The sequence below is a fragment of the Idiotropiscis lumnitzeri genome, chromosome 2, assembly GCF_059441095.1.
Source record: "Idiotropiscis lumnitzeri isolate Australia: NSW breed Sydney's pygmy pipehorse chromosome 2, RoL_Ilum_1.0, whole genome shotgun sequence".
Lineage (NCBI taxonomy): Eukaryota > Metazoa > Chordata > Actinopteri > Syngnathiformes > Syngnathidae > Idiotropiscis > Idiotropiscis lumnitzeri.
The window spans coordinates 3470405-3481331 of NC_142392.1; the positions used below are offsets into that span (position 1 = coordinate 3470405).

Here is a 10927-nt window from a genome sequence, read left to right on the forward strand (position 1 = left end):
GATTACCCTTTTTCCAAGCGCACCCCCGATGAATTTTCCGTCGGCCGAATCTCCAGGGGAGTGCGGGCGGACAGCATCCCAGATGGCGATGTGTTGGCTCCTGCTGAAGGCGACTGTTGTCCCCACACGACCTCTGACATTCCTTCAATCAGCAAATAAAAAAGAGAAGAAGCATTTCATGATGACAGAATAAAAAAAATAAAAAAAAGAATTTGGAGATCACGGTTAAAGCAAGTGGTTACTCCTTTTAGATGGCTGAAACGTTTGGATTAACATTTACTATCTCAGATCTGGATGCTAAGTTCAACAATCAGACGCGCCGGGTAGATTGCAGGACTGTCATTTTTGACACGGTCATGATCACCAAGAATAGAAATGGCGACAAAACACACACGTCGGGTCGGGTAAAGCTAAAGTCACAATTGGCGAATTGGAGCTGACCGATTTTCTCGAGGTCGATGCCGACACCCATGTCACTCACCCCGCGGGCCAAATCGCACCTTTTGAAGCCACATTGAGTGAATTGTGTAACGGGCTCATTTTTGGTGTTTAAAATCAATTATGATCCAATGAGAGAATCGGAATAATCAATTCTAAAAATATTTGATAGTTACAGCTTTATTCAGGCAATACTTGTTCCATAATACGAGAGGATATTTAAAAAAAATAAAAAAAATAAAATGGAAGGACGTACGTGATGGAAACAAAAGATTTGAGAATGCAGGTGGGGGAAGCCTCCATTATGTAATCCAACGGCGACGGTGCTTTTCGAAAGTGGAAATGGATGAGCACAGTATATGTCTGCAGTACTTCAGGGGGACTGGCGCAACTTTATGAGGCAATAATGGTCCCACAGCGCCATCTGTTGATTGCAAGGGGGAATAAAATGAGCACGCGTTTGGTTAGGAAAAAATAAATAAATAAATAATATTTTTATTTATATATATATTATATTTATTATATATATATATATATTTTTTTTTTTTTTTTTGGTGGGATTTATCTGCTTACCTATGGCTCGAATGTAAAAAATGTAGGAGTATTTCTCCCCCATCCCGTGAGCATTCAAGGCAACAAGGGAGTCAATTACTGAAAATGTGACACATTCACTTCTAATTGGAGTGTTATGTTTGTCCTCTCTTGGCACTTAGAGACATTTTCCCTTTCCAGTCATTCCCTTCTCACGCAGAAAAGCACTCGCCAAATCGATAAGCGCTCATTGATCAAGGAGCCATTAAACATTGGGAGATTAGACACAAACGTGGGAGCTTTCCTGAAAATTATCGATTGGGATGAAGACGCGTCAATCGTCCCTGGGGCGGCTAAAACAAAACAAAAATGAAAACGCAGGAGGAAATCAATGTTTATGTCACCCAATGGATGGCACATACAAAAGCCTGCAAAGTCCGTTTATCATAAAACAATATTGAGCCTTTTTACCAGCTGCTGCTTTGCACGCTCACAATAATCCAAAATGAATTATACCGTCGTTACCATATAAGGCCATAATTCGTCGTCGTCTCCTTTGCAGCAATAATAGCCAAATCTTTTCTTCTTCGTCTGCTTCTTCTGGAAATGGAAATAAAAGTGCTATTTTTGGGGGCATCTTAATAAGAATGTAATCTACTCGACATTATGCCAATTGCATTCCAATTGGCCTGTTATTCTTTCATGCGGAAATGAACAATGACTTATCTTTTTGGCGTTTCCTCCATTATTAAAAAAATAAAATAAAATTAAAAAAATCGAAAGTCCTAGAGAAGTTCATTGGAGATTTCCAGATTACCACCTCAGGCATGTTTGATGGGATTTGATGACATCCACCTTTTATCTGCCAGTGAAAAAAAAATCACCCCACTCACAAGAAAACAAGAATTCACGTGCACTAACAGCACACATGTATTCCCGCGAGGGAACGTCACATGACCACGTTCGGCTCTCGCAAGAAAGAACGTTCCCACGGGGAACACGGGCTGCCTTATAATTGGCGACAGGCTTCAAATGTGGACTCCGATTGAATTTCGATTCCTTCCTTATTAAGACAGCGAAGGGAAAGACGCTCGGATATCCAAAGCCAGCCACCCGCTTTGATCGACCTTGCCCCTAATAGGAGCGCCACTTGCGCTTCTTCTTTTTTTTTTTTTTTTGTACACTCCAACACTCCAAATGAGAGGAATTACAGTTTGAAATATGTCTAAAGCGAGGGAGGAGTCAGACAAAATGACCGAAAATTGTCCTTCCCATGGCGGCATCAATAACCTGAAAAAAAAGAGCTGTTGGGATATTTTAAAAGTGTTTATTTAAACGGACGTACAGGAGGAAGGTCAAACCGCCGTTTGAGAATTGTTTTTTACTTTATTACGTAATACTTAGAGATTGAGTGCATTTTTGTATTTTTTTTTTAATGTGCATTCTATATTTATTAAAAAAAAAATACTTAAACTAATAAAAAATTAACTAAAATGAAGCATTCTCAAAAAAATTAAAATAATAATAATTAAGACAAATTAAAAAATGACTACCATGAAAAATCCAAAACCTTAGCAGCAAGATCCCACAAGGTGGCGCCAAATAAATACTCCTATACTAGGCGGCATTTTGGCTTAAGCACAAAAGCAGAAGTCAGTTTTTCAGCGAATAATAGAAGATAGATTTTAAAACCACGATATATATATCTATATATGTAATAAAATAAGTAACTTTAATTAGTAGCACTGTGAACCGCATGCTTTATAATGAGATGCGCAACCTTCATCCATTCGCATGCACTCTCACACCACTTACGCACAAAAACGACATTGTTCTCAAGTAAGTCTGCCACCGCACAAATACACGGAAAATAAAGTAGAATGCTGCATATTAGCCACCTTGCCAGGAAGGATTTCTGTGCGGCGCAGTTAAATCGCTCACAATTAGCGAGCGACGCACAGTGAGTGACTCTTGACTGTTTACACCGATGGAGCCTTTGCGCAAAGTGCTTATTAAAAGCCCGTAAGAGGGCAAAGACGAGAGGGTACGTATGACTGCATTATATACGCTCATTTCTGTTAGCCTGTTTATGGCGTTTCACGTTGTGTGTTAGCATTAAGCGAGAACACATTGGTGAATAAGTGCACGATTAATTGAAATACCTCGGCTCCACCGCTGACATCCTCTGACTTTTCCTGCAAGCAATTTCCTCCCCTAGTTTTCCTTTTCATATCTTTACTGTCACCCGTGATCCTTTCCGGCCATTACGCTCGCATTCACCTGTCAGCGGCGCCCATTCGGGGGCGACCTGACCCCTATTTGGCGTGAGGGCAACATTGCGGACCGCCGCCTGCCAACAAGACTGACGTACGTCTACGTGTATGCATCATAATGACAAAATAACACAGAAATATATAATGCTGCAACACTTGAACCGAGCAGTGCAAAAATTGAATGTCGAAGCCCCAAATAAAAATCGCCCCCACAAGAAAAATAGCACTGTATGGCATTGTACATGATAAAAACAAACACTCGTATTACTAATAGATGGTGGAAATTATTACAGTTTACGCATCTTGATGAATGAATTGCGCCTTTTGCTGTTCATGCCTCGGCCACAAGGGGGCCTCATAATACACACATGTGAAGGAGACTCGCAATTTTGGGGAAATGTGCAATTCTAGTGGTCATTTTTTGCAAATAAAGAATACAAACGAGTATTGTCACACTTCAATTCACCGCTATATCGATGCTAGTTTTGTTAGCACATCTATGGTGTTTTGCTTTCAGTGTTAGCGGCAAGATAATGATAAAATGATATGATTATTTTTTTAATACACTTGTAATTCATGTCATTTGTTTTATGTTTAGTTTGACACAAAAGTTTAAATGGGCCACTCTTTTTTTTTTTAAATGTTGACATTTTCAAACGCAAAAGCCCTCACGTGAAAAACAAACAAAATATATTTTTGGGTGATTGTAGTTGCGTCATACTGAGACTGTTTCCAACATAGCAATGCTACGGAGGGCTTTTTAAAAGTATATTCGGACTTAAAAACACAAAAACACATTGCCATCTCAAATATTTTCATTTACATAATCGATACAATAAAAAAAATCTAAAAAATATATATATTTGTTAGCAGCTTAGCCTGGTGTTTGTTTACCTTCACAATCTTCATCTTGCTTGCAGCTTTCTTGTACACGCGAGGGTGACGCCTGGAGAAAAACAAACATAAAAATATAAAGTACACCGTTGGAAGCAGAAAGCATATTTATGAAGATGGAAATTGCATTAATAGTTTCTTTAAAACAACAAGAATAGAAGTTAAATTGTTCCTCACCCATGAGGCCATCGACCGCGTTGGCGTTAATCATCCACATGGAGTTCGGCGGCGGTGAAAAGGTAACTCCAAAGGGGTGTATCATATAATTTGTTGGATTTTTATGATTTGACTTTAATGCAAAATTTATAATAATGTATTAAACAATTGAAAAAGGCGAAAAGAAGAGCGGCGGATGTATCGAACGCAACAAACAGTTACACTGGAAATGATTGAGCAACTCTGTCAGCTGGGAAGGACAACCGCAGACGAAAGTGTAGCGACGCTAGCTGGACAAGTGCGGAACTGCAGGCAGGCGCCGCCCAATTCATCAGCAGAAACGCCCGGAAAAAAAGCATATTATTATACACGCAGGGAGGCACGAGCATTAGTAGTAGATGAAAAAAAATCATTACAAGAATGTTTAATTTTAACTTAGTTGTGGACTTCTAACAGAACTAAATTAAATCTATATTACTTTAAGTTGTTTTAGTGTAATTACATTTTTTTTATAAATGTTGTACACTAACAATAACAATGACATGATTGTTTTTTTTTTGTTTTTTTTATCTAAAATATTCAAAGATGTTGGTACATTTTTGTTTGGTACATTCAGGGAGGCACCACTAAATTAAAGCAAATTTTAATCAGTTGGTTTTGTGTCACTAGCCATATTTTTTTACGCTGAAAAAAATGGCGTCATTTTTTTAGATATTGAGCAGAAAAGCTGAAAAAAAATTTACGAAATATATTACTGTTGTACTTATTATCTTATTAAGAAAATCTGATGTGAATGGAAAGAAGTTAGCATTTGCATCGCTGATTAAAAATAAAAAAATTAATTAAATAAAAAACATATAAAATATTAACAGAAATATCCAATTCAACATCTGAATTTAAATTAAAATAACCAAAAATATCTGTAAATGTTATTTCATTTCCTGTACGTCCTTTTTTAAAATATATATTGTCCCAAGTGTTCTCCAAATTAGGTCAACCTACTATTAAAAATAAAATAACAAAAAAGTACTGGATGGAAATATAAAGCAAGCAGTTCTACTTTTTCTGGCCCGAGTGGGTAATACCTCGTCACCATGAGCTCCTCTTCTCGTCTGGTCCAAATCAAAGACATCTCTCAGCATCTTTTGTGCTCCATTACCCCGCACCGCCCATCAATGTGCATTTCTCCTTATTTTCATCATCACTTCCACCTTCTTCTTCTCTTCCTCCTCCTCAATCAGGCTGCAGGTTTGAGAAGGTCAGCGGAAGATAAGTGCAATTCGTATCCGTCTGGCATCTTGTTCGCCCGGCAGATTGCTTCTGCCCGCAGTCACGCCAGTGGACAATTCACCTCTCACCCTCACTTTTGTCTTCAATCTGCCTTTCAAAAAAGGTCGACTTCAATCCCTGTGTGAGTGTAACCGAGCTACCGCGAGATCAAATGACCCGTTACTGATATTTGCGAAACCTTCAAATGTGCGTGATAAGACTGTGAAATTAATATTAAATAAGTTTGACTCGTTACCGAAATAAATGTTAGAAAACAAGAAATGTACGATGTGGGATTTTTGGGGGTGTGTGTAATTCAGTGATTCTTTCTCACACCACTAGAGGGCGACCACTGCTACGATTCATGATAAAAACCTACATAAACTGTTAACTAGTCAGCTTTCCAGAATCTGAGGGGCCCTAAAACAGACCCATCATGTGCACCAAGCTGTCCCCTTGGCAACTTGGGGCTACTCTAGGTAGAATAGGTCACAAAACGAAAAAAGTGGTGCAGAATTTTTCATTTCGTGTTTATTTGAATAGGAACAAATGTCACAACATAGATAAAAAAAAAATCCCCAATGCAAAGCATAACGAATAATTTTTGTTTCTATCAGGGCTTTTAAACGAACAAACAAAAAAAAGTAGTAGTGATATAAAAATACAAACCCAAAATGATGAATGCAAATGTATTGTACTTAACAAATGTACTGCACTGGATTAACAAAAAAAAAAAAAAAGGTTTAAGTCACAATGACATTACACACAGTTCGGACATTTAATTAAGCAATTCTTTCATATACCACTAGAGGGAGCCCACGTGCTACCAGAGTTAACAAGAGACAAAATCTTTCTGGCCCATCATATTGTTTCCATGGAAACATATGCCTGCCAAGGAAATCGGAAAGATTTTTTTCCCCATCGTGTCCTCTGTGGCTCAGTTGTCGCGCAATCATTACATAAGCTAACACGCCAACGACAAATCAACAGCTACCTCCTCTTTGCCGCCACCTGCTGTTCGGGTGATGTCATTTCCCTAAATAAATGACACACTTTGCCTTCGCCTCATTTGCCGCACGGTAAGCCATCGCATATTACACAAATAAGCATCCCCCCCTCCTGAATTGCACCTAACAAATGAGTTTAAATAAGGCCGTTTAGGTGTAAGTGCGCCACTTCATCACTTTCCAGCGTAATCGTTATCGGGGACCGACGCACAAGTGGCCGGCTCGCTGAATTATGCATGTTTGTTTGTTGCTTTCATTACGCCAGCAGGCGTCTGCGGCGGAATAATGGAGGATTTGCCAGCGTTATTATGTGGCGCTTCCTCATACTTTCCGCTTAGAGGGATGATGAGCGCTTTGGGGGCCTCTTGGCGTCACGCATCGCCGAGACAAGCTTCGTGTTTCGTATTTCTGCCCCGTGAGCCGTCGCTTGTACTCATGTGCCGATTGGGATCCAGCTGTAGTGAACAGGCAGTCCTATTAAAAAAATAAAATAAAATAAAAAATAAATGACATAATACATCCAAGAAGCCAAGTTTCACCCAAAAACAGCATTCAGATCTCACACAAAAAACTAAAAAGTGTCACACTCACCCCAAAAACATTTTGTGGGAGCGTGAAAGTTTTTGTTTTTTTTGTAACTGTGAGAGAATTTTTGTGTGAGACGCAAAAGAGATTTTTTATGAGATTTTTGAGGATGAGTGTAAGTTTATGTGAGTAGTTTTTATTGTTGTGTGAGATTTTTGTGAATGGGAGACATTTTTTTGGGAGAGCGAGTTTAGTACGAGAAGTTATTTTTTATGTGAGAGATTTTTAGTGTGAGAAACATTTTGCGCTACAACAGCTCAACATGTGTGAGTTTTTCAGTTTGTGAGTGCCATTTTAGTAAGACCGAGGGTTTTTGTGGTTATGGAAATTGAGAGATTGTGAGATTTTTTGATGGGGATGTGTGAGCAGAATGAGAGATCTTTTATGCGTTTTTGGGGGTGAGTGTGAATTTGTGTGTGGGGGGTGTGTGTGTGAGATTTTTTTTGTCATGTGAGATTTTTGTGAGCAGGAGATATTTTTTTTTGGTGAGTGAGTTTTTTGTGGGGGCGTTGAGAGGTTATTCACAGTGTGAGAGATGTTTTTTTTTCATGAGAGACATCTTAGGGTATAACAGCTCTACATGTGTGAGGTTTTCAGTTTCTGCTGCATGAGAGGTTTTTTTGGGGGGGTGAGCATACGAGTCTTGAGAGATAAATGTAATATTCAGCTTATACAGCCTTTGATTAAGCAAACACTTTTTTTTTGCTCTCGTATTGGATGTCATTAGAGTATGCAAGAAGTGTATTTTCAAAAGTTAGCTTCGCAGCTTGATGAGAAAAGCCGCTTGAGTTTGACAGACGTGCATGGCTTGGTGCTTTCCGGCTTGACAGCCAGTCGGCAGAATTCCCAGCAGGACTCCGGAGGCCCGCTGTTAGCCTGGCCGCCATCCGCTTCTTGCTCACAGGAGGAAGCGCCAGGGCCCCCCCCGGTGGTCCGTAACGAGCTGCGGAGCCAGCACCTGCATGCACCGCACTAAACCCACGCTGACACTCGGCCTTGTCTCAAGACAAGCCCGAGAGTTGACACTTATCTCCGTGCAGGGCGATGACAGATATAGTTCAACAGCAGCAAACCTTTTTTTTTATTTAATATATGAGATAATGTGACAAGAATATATTCTTTATCATCTGCAAAGAACGACTAATATCACAGAGTCTATTATTTATACCGATATGTCTGTATTATACTGCCCCCAAATGGCCAAGTTGCAGACACTGGAAGGAGTGTCGTTGAAATGAAGCAAAAACTGTGAGTAAAAAAAGTCATAATAATAATTCATTATATTCAATTTAATTATGTCATGGGGGAACAATTATTTGAGATACAAATCTGGTCACGGAAGGTATTTAACTTGGATTCTAAGGCACCATCGTATTTATTTAGTTTTTCTTTTTTACCTAAAAAAAATAAATTTATTATCAATTATTTTATTTCACATTTTTTTTAAATGGATGTCATCTGAATATTGATAACTACAGAAAATTTTTTTTTATTGAGGCATAATTTCAACTAAACTGCAGTTCATGGACAAAAATATTGGGACATAGGGCCATTAGCTGTTTTGTATTTTATTTGCAATCTATTTTTATTTTCATTTAAATGCATTTTTCTCTTCATAGCATACTTTTGAACTCTCACACACACACTCAGAGTCATGCAGTTTTGCTGATTTCAATAAATTAGTTGATTTTGAAATTGATTGAATTGAGATCAATGTTACATCTCGCCGCTATAGTGCCATCTGCTGTCCATTATTAGAATCGTTTCTTCATTTCAGACGACATAAACCCGCACGCGCATGTGGCTGTACAAGTGATGTTGAAAACATGAGATGAGAGCATCAAAACACACCTTGAAATTGCAGCCAGAGATTGGATTGGAACATTTAGAAGCAAACACGTGAGAGCTTCGAACTCGCATCCAGAAAAAGCAATACAAGAAGTGGTTATATTGAACCAATCAGATAAGCATATCACAATCGGGCCATTTAATCATGCCGCATGCTCCTTTTGCAAACGTTGCCGTAAATAAGATCCTCCGGCTGGATAATTCGAGCACTTAAAACAACACGCCGCCGTGGCGTATCAGTGCGACGAGCCAGACAATTCGCTGCGATTGTGTCTCATTAGGCCTAATCTGCAGAGGCGATAGTGCCGAGTCTTTAACTAATGATCTCCGCAAACAATAGATGTCCTGCGGAGAAGCTGCTGTGAGATGGGAATATATCTGCTGCCGCACTGCGTGTCACGATTTGGAGAGCTTGAGAGCTGATTGGTGGCAATATAAAAATATTTTTTATTATTTATTTTTTTTACACGTTAGAATGTGATTTTTTTTTTTAAATATTCATGATTATTGGAAGTGCAGAATATGGATGAAATAAAGTGGATATAATGTGGGGTGAAGTTGCGAACAATTAATAAAGCTTCATTGAATAAATACTGAAAAAAATAAATAAATAAATAAATAAAAACCCGGATATGGGTCAAAAAGCACCGAACATGTTCAAATGTTCCAAGTGGCTTTCAGAGCACCTTATTAGGCAATTTAGCATGACCATGACAACCCCATGTCAAAAAATTAAGAAAAGAAAATGTCACTTACGTTGACAAACCAGCAGATGGCAGCATCCACAAATGACATGACTGGCCTCTCCGTGTACAGTCCATCCATGTACGGCCAGATGGCACAAATTGCTGTCAATAGAAACCAAAATATATTTCAAGTTTTGAAGGGCAAGTGTGAGGACAGCAGCATTGTCTAATTTGTTCAGGGAGTAAAGCTTCTCGTGGGGACATAAATTCGATCAAGCCATGCACCTTCACTCCTATTTATGCATGTGATGTTGTCGTTGTCACGTTTTCTACTCTAACACGTTCACTGTGCGTGCGTGTGCACTCACGCGTATAATTATAATAAAACAAACGCATTAAATGAAACCGCCACGGGCCTGGGTGTGTGTGTGTGTGTTTTTTTTTTTTTGCCTTTTTTTAACACGCCCCAATAAACTCGAGATTCTCTCCATGAGCACACAATCCTAATTTTTGCCTCTGTGCATGCGTGTGTGTGTGTGTGTGTGTGTGCCGGGGTGTGTGTGTGTGTGTGTGTGCCCTTGACACCCCCCCTCTTCTGTGTGTGTGTGTGTGTGTCAGCTTTTGCGTGTTTTTTTTTTTTAATGCATGAGCACATCAGTGGGAGAGCCGCTCCCCTTTTTATCTGCACCCGGACACACGCACACGCACACACACGCGCGCCAAGAAGCGGGGGGTCTCCGTGGGGACTCACACATACAATAGACATGATAATTACATGTGAGATGTTGCCCTGTTGCACCTTCACTTACTCTGGAGGTATTTCAAGGTCGAAGGCAGTCTTTTATTTCCAGGATTTACCTGCACAGTCGGAATAAACGCAAAATGGGACATTGCACCGGAGGGAATTTTGGCCCCAGCTTTTTGCTCCCAAATGAATGCGTGATTTTGAACGCGCACGTTGAACATCGTGGCGTTTGCGGTTACAAGCGCAATGTGAATCGATCGCTGAGAGCACTTGAGATGTAATGTGGCCATTTCATTTAGTCCTGAAAGTGGTTTGAATTATTGACTAAGAAATCGGTCATACGGATATCCATGAAGGGCTGCAAATAACTATTCTTTTAATAATCGATTTTTTTCCCCCGATTAATCGATGAATAGGATGATTCGATTTATTTAAAGAACAGGACATGGTTTCAAATTGATAGTGCAGGAAATACACAAATGTGAATTAATTATG

The 10927-nt window shown here is 39.3% G+C and overlaps 2 long non-coding RNA genes across 5 annotated transcripts in view; both read right to left on the minus strand.

The window, feature by feature from the left end:
• Positions 1–6: 6 nt before the first annotated feature.
• On the minus strand, positions 7–4498 carry LOC148341288 (uncharacterized). Of its 2 annotated transcripts, XR_015839796.1 has the most exons (4): positions 4314–4498; positions 4137–4188; positions 695–862; positions 7–142 (listed from the first exon to the last, which is right to left on the minus strand). It is a non-coding gene; the product is annotated as an uncharacterized LOC148341288 (long non-coding RNA). The 2 variants fall into 2 exon arrangements; XR_015839797.1 differs by lacking the exon at positions 695–862 and having other exon boundaries at positions 40–142.
• Positions 4499–6144: 1646 nt separating this feature from the next.
• LOC148341289 (uncharacterized) overlaps positions 6145–10927 on the minus strand; it is a 38713-nt gene continuing 33930 nt past the window's right edge. For all 3 annotated transcript variants that reach the window (XR_015840184.1, XR_015840187.1, XR_015840186.1), the window contains 2 exons: positions 9758–9849; positions 6145–7042 (listed from right to left, as the gene is read on the minus strand). This is a non-coding gene — a long non-coding RNA (uncharacterized LOC148341289). The remainder of the gene's footprint in view (positions 7043–9757; positions 9850–10927) is intronic.